The sequence below is a fragment of the Ochlerotatus camptorhynchus genome, unplaced genomic scaffold, assembly GCF_037179485.1.
Source record: "Ochlerotatus camptorhynchus isolate MF236.1 unplaced genomic scaffold, CSIRO-AGI_Acam_v1.1 ptg000330l, whole genome shotgun sequence".
Classification (NCBI taxonomy): domain Eukaryota; kingdom Metazoa; phylum Arthropoda; class Insecta; order Diptera; family Culicidae; genus Ochlerotatus; species Ochlerotatus camptorhynchus.
Window position 1 is genome coordinate 8,505,042 of NW_027040818.1, and position 25,572 is coordinate 8,530,613.

The window sequence follows — 25,572 nt, forward strand, 5'->3', positions numbered from 1 at the left end:
TAGGACAGGCGATACGTTTGCGGAACCACTGCATCGGTGGAACACATCCTATGCCTGTGTCCGCAATACCAACAACTACGGGAGCAGTACGCACTTCCCAACTGGATTAGGATTCCACTTTAGCGACAGTTATTTATTTCCTCAAAGACGCTGGGTTATACAACAACATTTAGGTCCTTTTAACTTTATTTTGGCTAATGGTACATCTCTATCGAACGGGGAATTACCCCTCCTACGGTGGAGCTCCGATCTCTTTCAAAACCCTACCTAACTTTGATGTACCAGATTGTTTTTTTTTTTCTCGTTGCTTGTATTGTTATGGAAGAGGCATGGGATGAGGTAAGATTTTTTTTAAACTTTATTAAAGAGATTTTTAGCCGTTGGCTAGTTCATCTCTATAAAATGGGAGGCCCCAGAGGGGGGTTCTGGCAGCAAATTTTGTAACGGAGTTGGCTTACAATTCACATGTACTCAAATAGAAGCAATTAAAACAGATTCCAGTAAAAAGACCCCAAATTCATTCTAATATCACAGTTCCACGTGTTTTCGAAAAAAAAACCGTGGAACTCTTGGATCAATTTTATGGCTTGCATGCTTGCAATCAGGCTACGGCCTTGTTATCATCTGCTGTCCGAAGAAGTCTTCTCCACTCTACTCGATCCAAGGCCACACTTCGCCAGCGTCGCAGTCTGCGAAGGGTCCGCAGGTCACCTCCTACTAAGTCGATCCACCTTGCCCGCTCACGACATGCCCAGCCCACCGTAGTCGCCCAATTTTTTGAAATGGTTCTCCCAACAGACTAGACCGGGCCGCGACTTTGTTGCGATCGGTTTTTTTTTTTTTTTAGGCTTTATTAAAGAGATTTTTAGCCCTAGGCTAGTTCATCTCTAAGTTGCGATCAGTGCTATTATCGTAAATTTAAAGCTCACTGATTTTTTTGATCTGCGCGATCCACCCATTTCAAATCAATACACCCCCTTTCAAGGTCACCAAGTCCAGAAAGTGTCTAACAACTTTGCTCAAGGAAATACGGTGCTAGAATGCCTCTAAAATAAGTTAGAACTGTTCCTAGAATTTTAAAAGTAGATTGTACATCTCAATAGCAAAAGTTTTGTGCCGCTTTATTGACGTAGTATTTTGGCAACATATTGGGGGTGCAATTTCAAAAAACCAAAATCGACCGCGTTACGAAAAGTGGTCAGGTTTTGACCACTTATAACTCTGTCAATAGCGAATGGATTTAGATTCTAAACTAGCCAATCGATTTGAAATTTTTCTACGATTATTGATACCGAGTACGTAATCCTACGTCAAATCTACGGTCGCGTCTTGAATACAACCTCTTACTTTTTTTTTGTTCGGACAATCATGAAGGTTTGAAAGTCGTTTTTAATTAATAGTATCTGTTTTCAATATTGGTGGGTCCCTATGGAGCTTCTCAAAGTGGATCACAATTGACAAATGTTTGGGAACCGCTGTTCTGGCTGATTATTATAAACATTATTTTGAGTTTTTCAGTTCACCATCCAGGTCCATGTAGGGGAATTTACGTATTCTCGGCAACCTAAGCAGCGACCTTCTTTCTATAGCTTTTTTCTCTATGGAACGCACACATATGCAGTATTGGTTTGTTTACAATCTTTTGCTGCCAGCTGATCTAGCAATTTCAGTCGAAAGAATTGTCAAAAACTGTTTTGAAACGCTTTTACAAAGCTCCAATCTTCTCTAGTGAGAGCGAGTATTGTCGGCAACCAATTTTTCTTCGGCAACCGTTCCATTTGAACTGCATGTAAATCTGCTGTTCTATTATCGGCAACTCGAAATCAGCTACAATTTGTAGTGCGTGTGTTGCATTTCAAGAAAACCCTGCTAGATTGCTTTTTCTAAGTGGTAAAAATATAGTCAAATTGAAGCTGAAAGCATAAAGAATCGTTTGCATGCATTCAGCGAAGTGTTTTCGTAAGAAAATCCAGTGAAAATAGTGTTTCAATTTGGGTTGCCGAAAATAGTCTGTCATGCCGAAGCCGTCATTTCCCCTATTTGTCACGAACACAAATTCTGTCATATATCACTGTTTCTAATGTTAAAAAAAAACAACTTTTATGGATCTTCCGGATCTGACGGAGGTTAGTTCCGGTGTTTCCAGGATCCAGGTATAGGAACCATGAAGGTATTCTAAATAATTATGAACATTTGTGCCCATTAATGTGGATTATAGATAGCAAAACCCATAAACACACTTTAAAGAAAAACGTGGCACGACTCTTTTCGCATTTTGAAAAAGTAGACGACTCTATTTTCACCGTGTTCGGAGTGTTAAGAACCTTTACGACATATTAGTTGGGAGCACCCTCCTTTGTGCTGTATGACTAGCTTGAGACGTTTCTCTAAAGAATCGCACGCGGCGCGCACCTGATCCATCAGCATCTCGTCCCAGATCTTCGAAACGAGCTTCTTAAATTGGTCCATAGTGTTCACTTGATGCTTGGCCAGCATGTACGACCATACATAACAGTCCAGGGGATTAAGGTCCGGGTAGCTGGGAGGCCACGAAGTCTTATCGAGAAAATCAGTCAAATTCTCCCGACACCACGCTTGGACGATATTCACCGTGTGGGCCGGTGCGCCGTCCTGTTGAAAGGCGTAATGATCCGTTGTGTAGAGGTCCCGAAGTGCCGGGGCCATAACCTACTCCTACTCCTGCTACTACGATTAACAATAAGTTTGAAAAGCGAAGAATAAGAAGAAGAAGAAGTAGAATAAGAACAAGACGAAGAAAAATATAGCTAAAGGGATTCTTGCTTGATATGCCTCGATCAAAATTATCCTACCGGAAGATTGTAAAATGGATTAACCCAGAAAGCATTATTAACAGTCCGAATACCAAGGGTGCAACCTGCGTGCCGATGCTGGGAGCAAGCTCGCCTCTCGGCAAGGAAACAGGCGAGCTGTGTCACAACATCGACACGCAGTTTGCACCCTTCAAATTCTGATTGTTAACGGAGTGGTGGCGATAGCTTACCAAGTAGAAATTTTACTCGAGCTTGCTCATGTTGGTCACATGGAAATGTCAGTGGTCTTGATTCGTAGAAAAGGTGTGCTGGTGGTAAAATCCTGTGGACTTGGAGACATACTTCAAGTCCCCGCGTACATCGTACGGGCTAGGCAAAAATGTGCGTCCATCTTGTAAACTGTCGCTTTAATGGCCCTTCGCTCATTTTCAACTTCTATTCAATTTTCATACTGCCGTACTCTAACGGAACTATCCACCTACCCTCTTCCAAAGATCATTCTCTAGCTAATAAATCATCACACTAAAGCTTCATGTTAGCATTTCCAACCAACTCGGTAAAATCACGTTCCTGGTCGATTACTCGTATGCCATATAATCTAACCACATTTCAGTAAACTAGACCGTTGCCTATAATCTGCAACGTTGAAACCAACGCATCATCAGCCCGAATGCAAATTTGTTTTCAACTGACATCGAAATGAGCTTAATGATCTATTTACGAAAAAAAGTTATCTCACTTAGTCGGTTACAAATCAGCCAATGTTGCCAATGGATAAATTTGCATCGATCACGCATTCAAAACCAACACAATTGGATGCTGGTGGAGAAAAGTGTTAACCACCATTCAAATTTAATAAGCCCATTATTTAAATTCCCATAACGGAATCGCAGCGCACAAACGACAGCGTGGAAAGATCGTTATCGATCCAAACCCAAACGACAGCTGATCCACATCAACCGAATCATTCATAGATAACGAGCTACAGGCGTCGTCGTCGTCGGAGGCTTCCACCACATAATAACATAAAACTGAACCATTTCGAATGATTAGGATGGGGCAATCACCGGGCAGGGAAAGACAAAAAAAAAAGAAAGCATTTTATTGCATCAGAGCTCTATGAACCACTGTTTTTTTTCATCTCTCCTTTATTCAGCGGTGCAACTTGGACCCCTAAAGCATTTATTTTCTCAATCACAATTCCTTGACGAAAGAAAAACCGACGACGACGACGACGACGACACCGGGCGAGAGGTTGTGAAATATGCAAATTATCATCGAGATATGTACCCCCATTTATCGATGCACTCGTTGTTCCGCTGCCCCCCCCCCCGTCCACCGCACTACTGAAGGACTTTGTGCTCGTCTGTGACGGAGTAACACAGAAAAGAGTTCAAACCTTCGGAAATGTTGCCCAGGCTTATCGTGGAAGCTGTCAGACTTTGCAGATTTCGTGGCAGCTTAGCGCGGGCCAATTTCCGCATTGCCGCGCTCGGAAAGAAGGCTTATTTCGAACTTTCAAGCAGCCGTTCGTGGTTCGATGGTTGGTTGGCTCAGGCAGCCCCCTCATTCAAATGAGCACGATTGTTTTTCCCGGGCACTGCTATTTTTTGCATCACCCTCCGTCCTGCTGTTTGTTGTTGAAACTATCCGCGAGAAAAACAGATCACTTTACAAGATAAACGAAACTGAAACAACAATTGAAAGTTATTGCACGCTGGAGAGCAAGGTGGTGATGGTGGTGGTGGTGGTGGCGGTTGCTTCGTGCCAGGTCTTAGAAGGCACAACTTAAAACAAAATCAGTTGCAGAAGAAACGAGAGGAAAATCGTTGCATAAAGGCGAGCTGTTTTGCTCCGTCGAAGCGAAAGTGGATTTGAATGTTTATTACCATCATTCATCTCGAGCTAGTTTGGAGGCTTGGTTTGGATTTCCTAGGAGATTTCCGAGAGCGATATGGTCGTCCAGCTGTGTGTTCACATTCCACCGCCGTTGGATGACGACGGAATGCGTTTGAATAATTCGTTTGTTGGATTCGAATATTTCCATACCGATAAAACAGGGTTCGTCTCTTGGGCGTTGTAATCTGCAAGCAAAAGTCGACGTCTTACTTTGTTCTTAACGAAACGATCCAATCGAAATACCATTCTGGACAGGTCCCAAGACAGGAAATCGACTTAAGAAATTGGCCTGCCTCTCAACCGAGCCGGATGGCGCTAATTCGAATGGTCGAACGGTGGCCACCAAGCAGCTAATAAGATATTCATAAAAACGTCTCTTTTCTGTTCACGGGCTTAAATGCCTTCCTTCCTGTTGACATCGGTGAGTCCCACCGTTCGTTCTGCTGCTGTCACACACACATACACAGACACACATTGCGATAGTTTTGGGCTGCTTTCCGGCTCGACTAAAGCGGCAACGACCTGTGGCCAACATCAGAAGTCATGTTTGCACTAGGAGACCCCTCATCTTCATCTCTGCCACCCGAGCTCGTCACCTCGTCAGCGCGATCGGTGAAGGAGGAAGCGACAATTGAAATGATGAAAGCGAAGGAAAAGTGTCAATCAACAAGAAGACGGTCTCTCAAACATTCCGCACGATTAGATGCGGCCGCCTCCGCCGCCGCCGCCGCCACAGAGGAAGACGACCTTTTGCACTAAGGCAAAGGCAAGGGCGCGGTGGAGGGTTGTAAGCAATGAGGGGGTAATTCATCACGATTCACTTGCTCTTCCCCGGTGTGTCTTTTCGTCTTTTGATTATGATGCGATTTTGTGGCCTCAGTCACAGCCAGGTTGGTGGCATTTGAAGTGCAAATGATGGAAAATTATTTCCAGAAATGGGAGAAAAATGTGCATTCCATTATTGGACACGACCCTCGGCTGCTCTGGGCTGGTGGTGTGGTAGGACCATCTTTGAAGTTCCACGACACGACGTTTGATGAATGGAAGATCGATGTTTGTGTGAAGGGAGGAGGATTTAGCAGCGATTGAGCGGCGAGTGGAGAAGACGGTGGTTCATTTGAATTTTGGCTCTTGGCTGAGTGTTGAAAAGTGCAAACATTGCAGATGGCAATGTATCCGAAGTGATATTTCGTGTCGAAGAAATGCAACGTCTATTTTTGTCTCTATTTTCATGAACGATAATGGTACAGATCCATGAGGGGTAAATTTCCATAGATCTTTTATCAGTTCATTCAGTCAAAGTCGGGACTTGGAGATTTTTGTCCGAAATTGCGGTAGGCAATTATGCACGGCCCATACACATTAAACAAAACTACAAGGGGCAGCCCTATGGGAAAACAAATAAATCTTATTTGTCAACTGCAGCAGGAGCTTGTGTTTTGTGTAGGAATAGGAATTTGAGCGTTGTTCTCTCTGTTTATACTCTTTAGTATGATGCCCATGACATGGCCCACAGCGACTCACGAAGAGCTACTGATTCCGATCAATAGCGGTGCGACTTTTTCCTCCTTCTATGCATGGCCATGTGGGCTGCAGTTCGCTGCTTACAGACAGCCCTTTCGTTGTGTACTGGAGAACATGGTTTAACGCCACGCGCCGATAGCACTGCTGCCGCTGATTCCGACGACCGGACACCACCACACATGGTGATTGGAACTGAATCCGATCAGCGGTTGAGGGCAGCCTTGATAGATAGCTGCTTGCGGGGAGCCTTCCGTTGTGTTGTGTACATCACTCACCACGCGGTGATTGAATAAACACCGTTTGAATTCAATTTTGAAATCTGTGTTAGGGAAATCGCTTTTCGCAGGCAATCGATGATGATTTTAATTATCATAGCTACAGTTGCACATTCGTGCAATTTTCAATAGTGACATTTGAAAAATGATAAAGTATTCAATTTCACAGATGCGTAGAAATATTTCTGATCGATTGGTGATAAAATTATTGAAATAGGTCCAGGGGCAGCCGAGTTATTAACGTTCAAAATCTTTCATAATTTGTTACATGTTCAATTTTTGGTTTTCACAAAGTGTACCCCCATATAGAAATCACAAATGTAGTCCTACGTCAAAAAATCTATGGACAATTGTCTCGCAGGGGAGGGAGGGTGTCAAGATTTGGTTTAACATTTCAATAGGTTAGCCTTTGGCTCTGCATCTTTGTTCTAGTTAATTAGGTATTCTAATGTGATGATTGCGTTTAGCGCGTATTTACAGGAGGGCTTGGGCTTGTTTTCGTTTGAATTAAAAAAATTGATAACCTACCTACTTGAGCCTAACTAATTGAACTAGGTTGCCAAATCACGAATGATCTGGTGGTTTGATCTCAGACAGGCGACTCTGAATCTTTCCAGCGTGGACGTCTTTCGCTCCTCGAGTGTTTGAAGACCGGCCAGGTGGGGAATCTCAGAGTTACGAGATCTGTTAAGGACCATTCTGACGATCTTGTTTTGGATCCTCAGAAGCTTTAGGTGGTGGCACTTAGCACAACTGTCCCAGATTGGCATACCACACTCAATAGCCGGCAGAATGATCTGCTTGTGGACAGCAAGCTTCTTTTTGAGGGACAGGGTGGACTTCCTGTTTATCACAGGGTAGAGCGACCTAATCAAGATGTTACACTTGGTGGATGTCTAGTCCACATGGGATCGGAATAGCACTTTGCTATCGAGGGTGAGACCAAGACTACTTCACTCGACCATTCAATGGGAGTGCTATCGAGATGGATCTTGACGTTAGCATGCGGAACAAGCCGAGGTGAATTCGAGTGTGTAAACAGAATGGTTTGTGTTTTAGCTGCATTGATACAAATCTTCCAGCTCTTGAAATAGTCGGACAGAACATCCAGGCCTGATTGTAGTTTACTCGCCAGAGCACGGATCACTCGACCCTTATAGATGATGGAGGTGCCATCTGCGAACATTGGCAGGATATCACCAACCGGCAGGGGAGAACCGTCTGAAGTGAAAATGTTGAAAAGGACAGGCCCAAGAAGGCTACCCTGAGGGACCCCTGCATCAACGTTGAACGTATCAGAATTGTTCAAGAAGATCTGGAATGATCTGCCCGACAAGTAGTTTTTGATGATATTCACGAGGTAGATCGGAAAGTTGTATCGATGCAGCTTGTACACTAGACCATCATGCCGGACATTGTCGAACGCCTTCTCGACGTCTAACAATGCCATGGCAGATGTATTGGAAACGGACTTGTTCCGCTTGATGATGTTAGTAACTCTACTTAGTTGAGGGATCGTTGAATGACCTTTCGTAAACCCGAATTGCTCCTTGAGTAAGATGTTATTTTCGCAACCGGCTGAGTATCAACGTTTCGAATAGCTTCGAGATGGAGGACAAGAGGCTGATGGAGCGATAGCTTTGGCACTGGTAGGATTTTTGCCAGGCTTGTGTATTGGAAACATTTTGGCTAACTTCCAGCATGCAGGGAAGTAGCCAAGCTCCAAACATTTGTTGAAGATAAGGGTAAGATGATTGAAGAAGTCAATACTCAAGATTTTCAACTCGAAATTGACTACATCCATACACGCGGCCTTCATGTTTTTAGTGCTTCCTGTTCATAAGAGGATACAAACATTGTATATATTTGTTACATTTGGCTTGAATGCCCTCAATGTGATCTTCAAAAGTTAATTTTTGGTCAAGTATTAATCCAAGATATTTCACTTGGTTTGACCAGGAAATTGGAACTCCGTTCATAGTGACTATGTGACTACTACTAGGTTTCAAAAAGGAAGCTCTAGGCTTATGTGTAAATATTATAAGTTGAGTTTTGGAAGCTTTGGGAGAAATCTTCCATTTTTGTAAATAAGAAGAGAAAATATCTTAACTTTTCTGCAGTCTGCTGCAAATAACACGAAGACTTCTTCCTTTAGCGGAAATGCCTGTGTCATCAGCGAACAAAGATTTGTGGCAATCCTGAGGCAAATCAGGGAGGTCCAAAGTGAAAATGTTATACAATATAGGCCCAAGAATGCTACCCTGAGGAACTCCTGCTCTAACAGGTAGTCGATTAGATTTGGAATTTTGATAATTTACCTGCAGAGTTCTGTCAGTTAAATAATTTTGAACTAATTTCATAATATAAAGTGGAAAATTAAACGGTTTTTCAATTTAGCCTTCAAACCCTCATGCCAAACACAGTCGAATTCTTTTTCTATGTCTAGAAGAGCAACTCCAGTTGAGTGGCCTTCAGATTTGTTTGAACGAATTAAATTTGTAACTCTTAAGAGTTGATGAGTAGTTGAATGCCCATGGCGAAATCCAAACTGCTCATCTGCAAAAATTGAGTTCGTATTGATGTGAAGCATCATTCTATTCAAAATTATCTTTTCAAAAAGTTTACTTATTGAAGAAAGCAAACTTATTGGACGGTGGCTAGAAGCTTCAGCTGGATTTTTATCCGGGAACAACTTTTGCATTTTTCCATTTATCAGGAAAGTATGCCAAATAGAAACATCTGTTAAATAATTTTACCAAGAAAGACAAGGTACTCTCTGGGAGTTTTTTGATGAGGATGTAGAAAATTCCATCATCACCTGGAGCTTTCATATTTTGAAACTTTTTAGTTATAGACCTTACTTCGTCCAAATCAGTCCCCCAGGAATCATCAAAAATATTTTCCCGAGAGAAAATATTCAGAAAATCCCGAGCAACCTGATTCTCAATAAGACTAGTAAGACCCAAACTGAAATTATGGGAACTCTCAAATTGCTTAGCAAGTTTCTGAGCTTTTTCCAAATTTGTGATCAAAATTTTACCACCTTCTTTAAGCGCTGGAATTGGCTTTTGAGGTTTTTCAAAATTTTTGTGAGTTTCCAAAAGGGTTTGGAACTCTGGTCTAATTAAGAAACATTATTTAAAAAAAGTTTTGTTCCTCAGGGCAGATAATCGCCTTTTAATTTGTTTTTGCAAATCCCGCCAGATAACTTTCATGGCAGGATCGCGTGTTCTTTGATGTTGTCTCCTACGGACATTTTTAAGACGGATCAAGAGCTGAAGATCGTCGTCTATTATAATTGAATCGTGAATCGGGTAAACCCTCGCATTTCGGTACTGAGGCAGCTCTTGCTTCAACTATAGAAGTAGTCAGCGAGCAAGAGCATAATTAATTTCATCTTTGGTTTGCAAAAGAAAGTTGGGATCGAAGTTATATTCCATAAATGTTCGATATTGCTCTATGGTAATTGAAAGTAGAGCTGTTGGGATTGGAAATTATTTCTTCGGATATTTCAAAAGTTACTGGAAGGTGATCAGAACCGAAATCAGCATGGGTAACCAATTGGCTACAAAGTTGACATGAATCAGTTAAGACCAAATCAATAGTGGAGGGATTTCTTGCAGAAGAAAAGCATGTTGGGCTGTTTGGATATTGAATAGTGTAATAACCTGCAGAGCAATCATCAAACAGAATATTACCATTGGAATTGCTTTGAGCATTATTCCATGAGCGGTGTTTTGCATTAAAATCACCAATAATGAAGAATTTAGACCTATGACGGGTAAGTTTCTGGAGGTCACCCTTGAGAAAATTCTTTTGCTGGCCTAAGCATTGGAATGGCAAATAGGCAGCTATAAACGTAAGTTGTCCAAATTTTGTTTCAACAGAAACTCCCAAAGTTTCAAAAACTTTGGTTTCAAATGAAGAAAGAATTTTATGTTTGATTCGTCTATGAACAATGATGGCAACGCCACCACAGGGTCCATCAAGACGATCCCCAACAAACAATTTTAGCTGCAGATTAGCTTATACAGCTAAAATTTGCCTTATGCAGCTTATTTTTGCCTGTATAAGCTAAGCTGCAGCTAAAATTGTTTGTTGGGTCATTTCTATAAATGAAATAATTTGAGTCCTTCTTAACCTTATGGTCAGGTTCAAGGAACGTTTCAGTTATAACGGCAATATGCACGTTATGAACTCTCAAAAAGTTAAATAGCTCGTCTTCATTATCTTTAAGAGATCGAGCATTCCAATATAAAATATTTTATGCTTTAAAATCCATTGCTGAATTTAAAAGTCATGACAATATAATTTGCAAATTTTACCCCAGTTTGAATAGCATCAAACATGGAGTTAGATTTAAGCATATCAGAAATCATGCAAATTAATGATTTCTGAAAAAATCCATTTTAGGGGCAGTAATGCTTCCTAAGTCAAAATTGTCAAAATTTCCGTTAGAATTACGTTGGTCAGTATTTTGATTTCTACCAGCTGCAATAGCAGCATAGGTAGCTCCATTAACTCGCTGAACATTGTTAGCAGCGAGAGGAGCTGGTATACATGAATAATTTGAAGCAAAGGTGATATTTATACCTACGGATACGAATGTAGAATTTGTTCCTCGCTGACCGTTGTAAACAGCAGAGGAATTTGTACCTGGTCGGGAACGTGGAGTGTTTCCTACCTGTCGCTTAGAACGAGATTGAAGGATCGCTTTGCGAGTCTTACATTCCCAAAAATTGGATTTGTGGTTTTCACCACAATTTGAACATTTAAATTTGTTAGGATCTTCCTTCACAGGACAGTCGCCCTTTGCGTGAGAGGAATCACCACAATTCATGCATTTAGTTGGCATGTAGCAATTTTTAGTTCCGTGACCCCATCCCTGGCACTTACGGCACTGAGTGAGGTTTTGGAAATTTCCTCCAGTTTTCCTTAAGTGTTCCCACTTCACTTGGACATGGAGCATAAGGCTAGCTTTTTCTAAGGCCTTAAGGTTGTTTAGTTCACTAGACTTGAAGTGAACTAAATGAAAATTATTAGAAATCCCGTTGCGCGAATCGCCAGGACGGGATTTCATTTTCATTTTGATTATTCGAGTGGCACAACTTCAAGTAATTTTGCCAGTTCATCTTTGATCTGATCCAGGGATTCACCACTGGGCAGTCCTTTCATGACAATCTTGAACACACGTTCAGTTTTAGTGTCGTAAGTAAAAAAATTTGTGCTTCTTCTCAGTAAGATACTTGAGAAGACATTTAAATCCGTCCAAGGTTTCAGCCAATACACGGCATTCACCCCGACGTCCAATTTGTAGTGAAAACTTAACTTTCACGAAATTCAAAAGTTCCATGCGAAGAGCATGGAAATCGGAAGTGGTTATCACAATAGGGGGAATCTTTTCCTTTCTTGGGTGATGGATCATTCTCATCATCCGTGAGCAAATCAAATTGATTACTCAAATTAATTTCATCAGAAGGGGGATCAAGAGTTTGCCCCTTTCTTTTGCGTTTAGGCGCCATGGCGGCAGTAAATTTTTATCCAAATCGACTTCCAAACAGATTACTATAAGAATCTGAAGGATCGAAGAGGAATTTTCCAAATCGATATCCAAGAAGGATTACCTCGGGTAGGGTCCAAACAAGGATCGAAGAGGAATAAGAGTTGAACAAGGTAGAAATTTTTTACAGGGTGAGCACTGAAAAGTGCTGTTTAAATTTGTTGTAGCTTTAGGTAGTAGTAACACCTCCTTATGCAGATATTTAAGTGATTTTCGGCTGTAGGTGTCATTTCAGGATTGTGGTTATCTCATAATAAGGTTTGTCTTATTTAATTCACCTGGAATCCCCTTCGGAATTCCCTTGCAAACCCCAAGGTACTTTAGGGTTCCCTTGAATACTGCTCATAGTCCCCATAATAGTATTTTCAGAACTACCTTAGAATTCACCTCTAGTACTTCTTACAGTTTTCTTGAAATATCTGAAATTTTATTCAAATTCCATTGAAATTCTCTTCAGAATTCTTTTATAATGTTCCGTAGAATTCCTCTACAATTCACCTCAAAATTCGTTTGGCATTCTCATCAAAAATCTAGTGCCAAGGCTTCGAAGTATTAAAATCCTAAAAAAAAATTCAAATTCAAGAGGCTTTTTTTTTAACTGAGATCTATAACAAACAGAAGCCTCACAAAATTCAAGAATAAATTATTTAGATGTAACATAGATTAATTTACAAATTCTGAGAAATTTACAACATTTCAAATTCCGAACTTTCCCGTTTGTAAGATATCAAAATTGTGGCCATTATGAAACCTAAGAATTATTTTTCCAATTTTTGTGGACAACCATTCTATGGAATATGAAATCGTAAATGTGCTTTACTATTTGCTTGGAATATTCCTGGATATCTCTTGGTATGCCATTTAGTATTATCCCAAATTTCCTTGGATATGGAGAATTCCATATAGATTTTCCTCAGACTCTTGAAACTCTCCATAGAATTTCCTTGAACATTTTTGCAGAATCTTCTGGAACACTACCCACAGTTTTTTTTTTTAAATAAGCCCATAATTTCCCACTTAACCCTCCCTAACTTGTTGGATACTTCTTCAAAATTTATCTTTGATTGATTGATCGATTAATATTTAAATGATTTTCGGCTGTAGGTGTCCTTTCAGGATTGTGGTAATCTCATCATTGAGTCTTATTTAATTCACTTGGAATCCCCTTCGGAATGCTCTTGAAATACTTGAAATAGTCTTTGAAATGCCTACCAAAGTACTTTAGGGTTCCCTAGAATACTGCTCATAATCCCCATAATAGTAAAGTCTGTTCCAGTTAGTATATGGCCGCTTCTTTTTAATTACTGTAACGCCTCTAGTTGTCGTAGCAAGAAACTATTGACAGCGTTTTGATCCGGAAGGATTTTTTATTTAGTACTGAAAATTTCATCAGGATTCATATACCTGTTCAAAATTTATCGAAGATGGAACGTGACAGACAAATGACAATGATTGCAAAGCCTCTCAAATTTCCAAAATCGACTGTAAATACCGTGCTTAAACGTTCCGGGAAACACTAACGTTGGATCGTGCAAAACAACACAAATGTAGAAGTGGAACCTATGACCGAAAACTACGAGGTCATAAGGGCAGTCCAAAAGAATCCTGGGATCTCCGGTCGTGGTTTGGCGAAAAGGTTCAGTGCGGCACACAGTCCAGTTCGGCGAATCTGTATGCGAGAAGGTTTCCGGCAGTACCATGCCAGCAAACATCTCAACAGGACGCTGAAACAAAACCTGGTTGCCAAAAACCGTGCAAGGAAGCTGTACGTGCAAGTTCTGACCAAGTATAACGGATGTATTTTGATGGACTATGAAACTTACGTTAAAATGGACTTTGGACAAATTCCGAGCCAAAAATTTTACTTTGAAAACGTAAGGGAGATGCTCCAGATAAATTCAAATTTGTCTTTGAAGAACAATTTGCTCGCAAGTTGATGATTTGGCAAGGCATCTGCAGTTGCGGAAAGAAAACAAAGGTTTTCTAGAGATGAACCAGCTTAAGGCTGAAAGTCTCATTAATAAAGGAAAAAAAAAAACAAAGGTTTTCATCACTGGAGCGACTATGAATGGACAACTTTACAAGGATGAGTGTCTCCAGAACATAATTTTGCACAAAGGTTCCGTAAAGTTCTGGCCTGACTTAGCCAGCTGCCATTACAGCCGCGATGTCATAGAATGGTATAAGCGGAATAATGTCGATTTTATTGAGAAAAGTATCAATCCACCAAATTGTCCGGATTTTCGTCCCATTGAAAAATGTTGGGCAATTATCAAGTGCAAATTGAAGAAATGTGACAAAACAATCAAAACACCATCTGATTTGGAGAAGTGATGGAAAAGAATGGTAGATGATGTTGACAGTAGTACTGTGCAAGACATGAATTCATCCAAAAAGCTGACGAATAATTGTTGTTGTATTTTTCCCTTAAATCTAAATAAGAATCCTACAAAATAATACCCTTATGATCCCTTGAAGAAATGACCTATTGTGTGCGGCCAAATTCTAAATGGAACAGACTTTATTTTCAGAACTACCTTAGAATTCACCTATAGTACTTCTTACAGTTTTCTTGAAATATCTGAAATTTTAGTCAAATTCCATTGAAAGTCTCTTCAGAATTCCATTATAATTTTCCCTAAAATTACTCTACAATTTTAAAACTCGTTTGGCATTCTCATCATAACTCTCTAGCCAAGGCTTCGTCGTGCCAGAATCCTGAAATGTTGTTCCATCACAAGAAGCCATTTTTAAACTGAGATATTTAAAATCCACCATATTTGAAGTAAGAATTATCGCAAAGTTCAAGAATGTGAGAAACTGGCCTTGCCTCAAATAATTGTGGATTTCCCCACGCAATCTTAGCGCAAGAATTCAAATGCTTCAATTTGGCCTAGTGCCCTCTGAATAATTGACATGGAAAAAGATAAATTTAAAAAATCTAAGACATTTGACAACATTTCAAATTCCTATAAAATATAAAATTCTGGATATTTTCGTTGTTTCTAGAAAGAGGGGTGTAGGAGGGTTTCTAATACCGCTGAAATCAATCATAGCGGTATTATTTTTAAAACAGTTTTAGCTATTTAAATGAGATCGGAAAAGATATGTGGGACGTCCATGAGAATCCTGGAAAACAAAGTAATTCCCCATTTTTCACCTGTCTGTACCAATCAAACGGTAGCGTATAGGAACTTGAAAAATGCCCTGAAATCATCGCCATCACCAAGCCTCACTCCATTCCAAAGAGCGAAGGTCATCTGATGAGGCACTGATGACAAATTACATCATCCATGAGTCTGTAAAAACATCGGCATACCGTGTAAAGTTTCGCCAGACATAAGACCGTGTGATTGCAGTTAGATTTCCTATTACAACATGCCTCCGGTAGCTGGGAGTTGTTAAGGCGGAAATTACCTTGTAGATGATTGGAAAGGTATAAAACTAAAACTAAAGAACATCGAATATAAAAAAAAAAAAACAAGCAACATCCCACAACAAACAAAGCGATTAAAGCTTCTTCCTCTCTCACGTATGGTACACATGCATGCATCTCTCGCAATAATGGCATTTGTTTTTATAGCAGTGCACCGCCACCACCACCGTCGAGACCGATGCGCTTTCGTGTTGAATGGTGGGAATTTTCTAGAGTTGCATCAACCCCTTCTTGCCGACATCATATCATATCAGACGAAAGTGAAAATATGGAAACAAACGCTAAACCGAACAACGGTGCGTGTGCGCTTTTCTGAGCATAAAAAATGGGAACTTTTACTTTTCATAACAGTGGTTAGAAAAATACCCATGCTCGGCGCTCACAGATGGGTGCTGCTCTGGTTTACGGCGAAGGTGATGTGTTATGCGAGATGGTACCTGGTGGGAAAGCGAACCCGGGAATCAACGCGCCCTGTCACCGTCCTCATGGAGGCTCATTAAAATGTCCGTCCACCGTCCGACCGACCGGAGTCGTTCATTGCTCCGGATTTTTTTTTCTTCGAACCACAGACTCAAGAAGGAAAATGAAAAACGGCAACCAGCATCATTTGTCGTTGGTTCGGTTTATCTGGACTCATTTATCGTGTGTTTCAAAGTTACACCTAGAGTAAAACAGAAATATGATTCCTCGAGGTTGCGATCGCGAGATTGGCTGAAGAATCACAATGCCACACGCAAATGATCGCGCTGCCAAAGCACCCGCCTTATTTTTTGTGTTTTGTGTTTTATTTTGTTTCGGCGCATTTCCGACCGAAGCCTTTTACGCAATTTCCGCGTGCAATTAAGATTAGGTTCATTCGGTGAGGGTGAAGCACGTGACGCGCCGACAGCGAGATGGTGAGACTTGGGACCTTCAGAAATTGTGATGTTGTTTGTGCTTTTAAGATTAGGTAATTTGCAACCCCCTTCTGGGGGATGATTGTTTAAGGTGGCTTCAAGATGGGCACAAGCGCCATCAAATACGCATTCAGTTTATCGACGGCAAGGTTTATGCAAAGCACCATTGAATGCTGGTTGAGTAGTACCACAATTTGTCGGACGCATATCCAGTTAACCTCCATTAGGGGAAACTACCGGTTCCGGACATTTACGAGTGCATTGTCGAGCCATTCTGTCCGTTTGAACGTTTAAAAGAATCTACATAGTATTCCAATTAGATCTTAGATAGCCCCTCAAAGGGGACTGAAGATGAATGTCTGAGGATCTCCGTGTCAATTGAAGTTGAGCTGCATGTTGAATCCAGTGGGTCTAATACCCCGTTCACATTACAGCGTATATCACGTGATATACGCTACCTTGCAATGAGCACTGATACATCTAGTTTTCACTGGAAATCCTATGAATGAGTGCTCATTGCAAGACAGCCTATATTACGTGATATAGGCTGTAATGTGAATGGGGTATAACGAAAGACTTCTTTAAGAATTCAGACTTCTTAACGAGCCAGTCTAGATAACATTATGGGTGAGTTCGGAGGATCTTCGGGATGAGCCCTGGAACCTGGAAAACCGGGAAAAAGTGGAGATTTTATTTGCATTAGGAAAACATCGGAAAAATGTCGGGAATTTATTAAATTTACCAAAACAAATAATCTAGATTCCATGATTTAAATAGCAACTGAACTTCGACTCCTAGACTGAGAAAAAATTTCGTCAATTTTCCGGCCGATTTTGAGGTTTTCCACAGGAAAACATAAAGCTAATTTACTCATCCCTGAGTTTCTACACGTTTGGCGATTATCAGTAAACTGAACTCAAATGTGGGTCGTTCTCATTTGCCGTGTGTACAACTCGGAAAATTTGGCTCGCTTTGTGAGCAAATTCACTTATTGCAAAATTGTGTCGAATGCAACTCAATTTTGAGTTGATCTCATCGTCCGTGTGCACATAGCCAGGGAACGTGTTCTTTTGGCGTGAAAAGAACATTGGAAAGATAAGAGATCGAAGTAGGCACTGGCCTCGAGCGAACGTATTTGGTTTTCACTGTCATATTTTTTTCGCTCGTTTCGACTAAAACTTCTGTGCAAATATATTGTGATATTTATTCAAATACGACTCCTCTAGACTGCGGCGAAAGTAACAGTGTACCATGAAAAAAAAAAAAACGTATCATTATCGGATCATACTCTGTCCGTGTGTTCTACATATTTATCGCCACCTGTGATGTGCACCAAGCCCATTGTTCGGAAAAGGGGTGGAAGCTCTGATATTCTTGGACTGCCGAACTACTAATTATGGCCACGAATCATGGCAGCCACCAATGGACGTGTGTGTGCTTTTACTACGAAAAAAAACTCCATTGAACCTCCAAAATCTCATCCGATACAGCCACAGCAAGAAGAAACAACTAAAGGATTACTCCATTTGAAGCTCGGAAAAGTTGACGATCAACATTAAGCAGACCAGTTTTGGTGAGATCATTCCATTTTTATCTATAAACTATCTGAGTGTGCCTGGCCTTGCTCGGGATTCAATATTAGCTTGAGTCTATGCGCCAATTAAAAAAAAGCATGCTATATTGTACGTAGCCCACCCCCTCTTATCTAAGGGGCTACCCCCTATGACATTCACATGCCAAATTTGTTTCCATTTGCTTGATTAGTTGTCGAGTTATGCAGAAATTTCTGTTTCATTTGTATGGGAGCCCCCCCTTACATAGGGGGAGGGGTCTCGAACCATCATAAGAACCTTTCTCGGCCCCAAAAACCCCTGCATACAAATTTTCACGAAGATCGGTTCAGTTTCCGAGTCTATAAGGGTCAGACAGACAGACAGAAATTCATTTTTATAATAATTTAAACTCGAATCATTTCACAGAATCATCTTAGTGGCAAATGCAACGCAGTAGGCCTGGCCGTTTTAATGTTTGTCTCAGATGTGCTGCAAACACCAATGTTGACAAGAAAAAATGATTAGGCGTTATCTAACCTAATCATTTTCCAGGATGCTTTCTCGGACTGGCTGCGTTTGTATTAGATTAGATTAGATTTAAATAGCAACTGAACTTCACCTTGGTTATACGGGTAAAAGCTTTTAAAGGTTTAATTTACATCGATGCATTTTTGAAAAATTCAAATGCAGTTTTTTTCGACGTATCATTTCGGATTGCAAAAAGCTCGCGTCATTTTGTGTGAAATAGCAAAAAGAACAGTGTTGCGAAGAACAGAACCAAGCACTATTCCTGATAGCGACTTTAAATATTCGCAAATTGCTTCAAGCTTAAAACAATTTCAACATAACTATTGATGCCAAGTAACTAATATTGATTACTTACATGTCATAGTGCATTATTTTTATAAATTCTTCTCACGAGCAATCCAGTTTTTATCGTGACAAATCTGCTGAGATTTAGAACACATTTCACTTCATAGGTAACCTACCGATCTTGAATGGTGATAGCATTTTAAGCATCAAATTTCTGTAGGAAATTAAGAAACCATTAAAAATACATAATTAATAATCAATTCCACTGGACTTCTAACCTGCCAGATCATTCAGATTATTTGTCACTAGTCCTAAGTAACCAACAAGCCCGCTAATTCACTTTTTTTGCAATATAAGGCTAATATGCGTCTAATATAAAGCTTAGCATGCCCTATGTTAGCCGTGTATCAGCCTCATATTGCAAAAAGGCGAATTAGCGGGCTTTTTGGTTACTTGGGGTTTTAGAACACTTCAAGAGTCTTATATAGGAATAATTTTAGCTGTAGTTTAGGAATATTCTATTAGCCATTAAGTGATTAAATTTAATTAGTCTCAACTTACTTTTAATAATAGATTTAAAGGAAAACTAGAGTTCTAGTATAGCACAATAGTATCGAAATAAAAACATTTCAATTTTGCTTATCATCTATACATTTGGATCACCTATTAATTCGGACTCCTATTGTCCTTATCGGTGCGCGCCTAGTGTTGTTTGAGTGAACCTTCGTTTCGCTCAATCGTTAAAGGGCCTCCCACATTAGATCCGTTTGCGTTGCGTTGATGTAAATTTGACAGTTAGACAATAGATTTAGCTGTCACTTTGCCGCAACGCGTCCGATCCGGATCTAATGTGCGTGGGCCTTAACAGCGAAAACTTTGCGTGCCGGGTTGCTTGTGCTGCGGCAGTGGCAGCAAATAGAATGACGCGAGCTTTTGCAATCTGAAATAATGCGTCGAAAACAACAGTATTTTAACTTTTCGAAAATACATCAAAGGAAATTGAACCTTAAACGTATGTATTTTCATATTAAGACCAAACTAATCATTTTGTTCTTGCAAAAACTTCCACACAACCAAAGAATTACTGCAAGATGATCAACATTTACTGTAAGTATTTAGCAGACTTATTGCCTATTTATATCACTTTCATTTTTTTCCTCGTATCAATTGGATTCGGTGAAGATAATTTATAATTTAAATTGAGCATGCAGTGGCTAATTGCTGATTTTATATCTAAGTCGTTCAGTCTTTAATCTATCATTTTAGAGTTTACACTCGGTGAGAACGTTTTTCATATTTCTCGATAGAGCTGGAATTAGGGCGTAACAGCCTTTGTAAACAATGCCTTCTCTCGTTGATTTCTAGGAATTCAATGCACGCCTACACAAACCAACATATCCATTGAATAGGGGAAGTCATTCCCTACTCGATGGTGATGTCGATTTGCCAGGCAGAGCCATGACTTTCGCGGAATCATCGAGAGAAGTCATTGTTTACAAAGGCTGTTACACCCTAATTCCAGCTCTATCTAGATTTGTTCAGTTTGTCATCCGATTCACTCTACTGCTGTCAATTATGAATATATATACAGTCATCTTCTTGGTAGAGTCAACCAAGGGGTGAGACAGCTTTAGTCTGAGTTGCTTTTTTGCAGCGAGTAACTCGCGAGTAACTCACTGTACCTCAAAATTTAATCGACGTTCATCGATGTTTTTTCTGGTTACTCCTTGGCCTACTCCGTTTATCCCTTTCACATATTAGACGTAAGTCTTGCTTGTAAACAAAATAGAATTGTTCGGCTATTGAAACGATGTGAATTCCAGATTTTGTTCAGAACAATGCTGAAAAAGCTTCGAAAGGGAGCGCATTGGCGTGGATTTTCATTTGCTTCTCTGTGTTGATTGGCTGCTGCTGCTGCTGCTGTTATTGTTTTGGAGGTGCTTTTTGTTCGTATTCCTCCGTTTCAAAACGTTGAATGTGAATTAATTGTAAGTAGGTTGACATAAGCGATTTGTTCTTGTAAAATACTCACACGGGGATCGTATTCAGATGTGCACCGAGGAGAACGTGAAATCGTTGAGGGAAACCGACTAACACCCGATTCCCAATTCCAGCTCCGAAGGAAACGCTGCCAACCACTACCCCAGAATGTTCAGCCAGAGCATCAACACAGTCGACGCTGCTGAAGTCAAAGAGGAGAAGGACGATGAAGACACAGCTGCCAATGTTCCCGATGAGTACGATCCTCATCCGGACTTCAAACCCATCATCAAGACGAAGAACAAATGTTCTGTGTTCGCTCCAAGCTACTGCAGATGGTTCAGAAAGAGTGGAAGGAAAGGGTTCTTGGCGATTTGAAGATTCTCAAGAGTAAATCCGATCCAACTAAGCACAGGATCATCGCTATAGACTTTGCTGACAAGAAACCGAAGAACGAAACATGCTCTGAATAATAATTTAAAAAAATCTTTTTTCCTTCTGGATGAAATATTTTCTTTAATGAAGTTATGTTCAACTTCAACGAAGACTTCCTTCGACGGCCGTAGCAGAATCTCGGTGGTGTATCGCAGAAAACGGATCATTTCACGATCGCAGTTTCATCTAGCAGCAGGTTGTTGAGCGATGGGAACGGAATCGCTTCGACGAGTATCGGAGGATGGCGGGGTACGAATAATTTACCGAATCTGGAGTATTTGGTCAGGCGGGTCGAGTTTTTCTACCACATCAAGCCGGTTGTTTGTTGTTGTTTTGCTTGACAGCAGCTTTTCGACTTTGCACCTTCGTATGTTGCTGTGATGTGAAAAGTGAGAATGCAAATGACAGTAAATGTAAAAAGTGAGAAGGCAATGTGACTTACTCGAGGTGCCTCAAAAGTAACACCGAAATTGCTCATGCTTACCCCTTGGAGTCAACTATTTTTTAGCATCCAACCATGGATATTTTTCTTCTCACTCGAGTGAATGAATTTACCATTAATTGATTCATTCAAAATCGCTTAAAATTCTCTTTCTTCCAAGGCACAATGTTCTGCAATCATTTTCACAAATTTCATTGAATAAAAATAATAATACTTTAAGGTAAGAATAAATTGCGTAATACTTTCTGATTCAACTTAAGTGCCCTTAGTGATCCAGTAATGGCCTCTTTGTGACTCGAATTTAAATGTATTTCAAAACTTCAAAATTAGCTTCCCGTCGCGATATGTAAGAACTTTAAAAACATTATATATTAATCTGCATAAATACATTTGCACAAAATCATCCAAATTTAATAGGTTTCAATATATTGCAGTGGTTTGACAAACTTAGCTCTCAGAGTTTACCAAGGGTGAAAAATGCGTGTCGACTGTTATGTTGCCGAGAAGCAAGCTTGCTCACAACATCAGCTCGTAGTTTGCAGCCTTGGTGCTCTGATAATCAATAGATTAACTTTTTTTAATCTAGATTGAGCCTTTCATCAATCTCGTTAGCTTTACGGAGCCGATAATTCATTATTCATTGTTTTTAACAAAATTCACTTAATACTTTGTCTAGAAGTAGGAGTTGGGCCTAATACTCGCGGCTTACGCGAGGTTTGAGGCGTACATTGTCAAAGGATAGGATTAAGGGAAGAGCTTGAGAGGTGAGTTAAATTGTCTCATCAGAGCGTTGCGGCCAGTATGAACGGTAGTGCGGTTCTAAATTCGTCTGGAGTTCGACCGGCTATGGTGGCCAATGGGCGAAAATGAGACTCATCGAGACGAGGAGACAAGACAAACAAAAACTAATAATGAGAGACAAAGCCAGAGCTTTTATTAGTTTAAATTTTAACTGATTTTATAAACATGCTGTCATCAAAATTATGCTTAAATGATATCCTTTTGATTGTAACAAGACTAAATCGGATAAAATTTTTAATTATTTATTATTATTAACTATTATGGATTTACAAATAAGTTTATAGAAGGTGTTTCCTTGAAGAGTTCTGTTTTCTTATCACACTTAATAATTTTAAGAACATTAAACTCAAGATTCAAGAAGATCTGTAGATATCAGGCATTACTTCGTATCTTCGCAGCAAACAACAAGTATTGGTTTCAGCAACGTGCTTTCTTAAAAGCCTTAATTTTTTGGCTTTTTTTCTTCTTTGATTTGCTTTCCGTAGATCTTGTTTTCCGTACTGAGTACCAATGATACCGACGCCAGGAAGGCAGCTCCCACACCTGGACCCTACCTATCGACCCATCCAACTCATGAACCGGGGACCAACGGTTTTACTTCCTTTCCGAAGGAAGACGTGATCAGAGATTTTGTGTCTCAGGAAATCTCGGCAGCGCCCACTGGGATTGAACCCAGGTCTTTTGGGGTGAGAGACAATCACGTTTGTCACTACACCACCAGCGCCACTAATTTTTTGGCGAAAAATATCGCATCGATAAATAACCGTAAAATTTATTATAGAAGCAATCAATTTTTTCTAAAAATACTGCTTATAAAGCCAGGAAATTTCGTAGTTCCAAAATGTTTTCCCAGGAAAAATTCCGGAATTTCAAAATGGAAATTCACTTGCCACCCTGCCTCTAGAAAAAAATATATTATAGGACATTCAGGGTAAGTGCAGGGAACTTCGTGTGCAAATTCAGAAAGTCTAGGCATTAAGGGAACCTCCCTTAGCTCAGTCGGTAAAGGCGCAGAGCTGCTCTATAAAGCAAGACCATTCTGGAGGCGACTGGGTTCGATTTCCGGTCCAGTCTAGGAATTTTTCAGGTTGAAAAATGTCTCGACTTCCCAGGGCCACACAGCTATATTAATTCAAGAAGGCTTCGTTAGCTCTCAATTATTAACTGTGGAAGTGCTCAAAGAATACTTGGTAGAAATCTGGCGTTAAGTCCCAGTTAGGGACTCAATAAAGCAAAAGGCAGAGGAGGCATTCAGTGAATTTCCATAGTAATTTAAGACAACGTTTGGGATCAACCAGTAAAGAGTATTCCATCCGAATACAAAGGACTTCAATAGTAAGTCCAGAAGACCTAAGAGTGAGTTCTGAAGAACTTCACGATGTATGCAGAAATAATGAAAGGATGACTCACATGGTCTAATCGGAAACCCTAACGTGTTTCATAAGAAAATTTTAAAGAACAAGTTCAGAAATTTTCTGGGTGCTTTAACTCCAAGTGCACACAACGAAAAAGTCATGTAAATTTCGGTTCCCTGAGACCAACACATGTAAGCGGCCCTTTTGACATAATAATCAGTTAAAAGAAACGAGAAAATCAATTCAACCAAACGAGTTGCTTATGTTTCGATTTGAATACACTTAATTTTACATAAAATGTTTATTTACGTTCCATGATTTACGTCTAATATGGAGAACGTCTCGTGTAAAGGTAGTTATTTCTAAGTGTGCACAATTCGAAAAATTAGTGTATATTTCTTTTCAATATGCTGCTCTTAAATAGAGAGTCACAAATTATATAAGTTTACACTATAAATCGTGCAAAGTTCGGAGGATTTCACAAAATGTTGCAAATATTGTTTAAAAATGCCTATTTTTGCAAACAACATTGCTCACAAGTTGCTCGATTACGTGAAATGCAATACAGTCAGGAATCCTTATTGCCGGATTCCTTATTGCCGGTATCTCTTATTGCCGGATCCTTATTGCCGGGCTATCCGCGAATAAGGATACCCACAGCTTATGGGATTTTCACTGATGGGGGCTGTAGTGGATTATCTCATTTGTTTCAATACATAAAGCTATACTGTCTTCGACAAAGTTGCTATACTGGGTTAGACCAACAAGCCTGTGCCATTGGATTCAGGTTAAATTGGGAACTACGCCGCTAGAGGCGCTTCACTTTTATGTTACTTATGACGGGTGCTATAATATATGGATCATATTTCCAACATAGAATATTTCGTGATCATATAGAAAGTTACTGTCTTCAGCAAAGTTGTTCAGGTGACCAAGTCCTTTCGGATGGTGGCCATATTAGTTCAGAACTCTCTCACTACGCAGCGCTAGTGTGCATGTGCAATTCCTATATAAACTGTATCTCAAGAGCCTGACCAATTAGAAAGTTGCTGTTTTCAGCAAAGTTGGGCAGGTGATCAAGTCCTTTTGGATGGTGGCCATATTAGTTCAGAACTCTCTCACTACGCAGCGCTAGTGTGCATGTGCAATTCCTATATAAACTGTATCTCGAGAGCCTGGCCATATAGAAAGTTGCTGTTTTCAGCAGAGTTGTGCAGGTGAGCAAGTCCTTTCGGATGATGTTCATATTAGTTAGAACACGCTCACTACGCGGCGCTAGTGTGCAAGTAAATTTCCTGTATAAGCTGTATCTCGAGAACCTGGCCATATAGAAGGTTACTGTCTTCAGCAAAGTTGTTCAGGTGACTAAGTCCTTTCGGATGATCGTCATATTATTTCAGAACTCTCACACTACGCGGCGCTAGTGTACACATGAACTTCCTTAATATGTTATGTCTCCAAAGCTTGTCCATATAAGATGTTGCTGTGCAATGTGAGAACAGGAACCGGAAAAGGGATGACGTGTAGAGGCCGGAAATCGATGTCAGATGCCACTTTGGAATCCAAGATGGCGGCCATCGGTTCGAGAAAAACTGTCAAATATCCTACAATATGGATATTTTTGGAAAGGGGACGACGTGTAGAGGCCGGAAATCGATGCCAGACGTCATTTTGGAATCCAAGATGGTGACCATCGTGTCAAGAAAAACTGTCAAATACCCTACCATATGGGTATTTCCGGATAGGGAACAACGTGAAGAGGCCGAAAATCGATGTCAGAAGCCATTTTGGAATCCAAGATGGTTGCCATC

At 40.3% G+C, this 25,572-nt stretch overlaps 1 protein-coding gene across 1 annotated transcript in view; it reads left to right on the forward strand.

Moving 5' to 3' along the window:
* RhoGEF64C (Rho guanine nucleotide exchange factor at 64C) overlaps window positions 1–25,572 on the forward strand; it is a 670,047-nt gene that overhangs the window by 111,139 nt on the left and 533,336 nt on the right. The gene's annotated exons all lie outside the window — the stretch shown is intronic.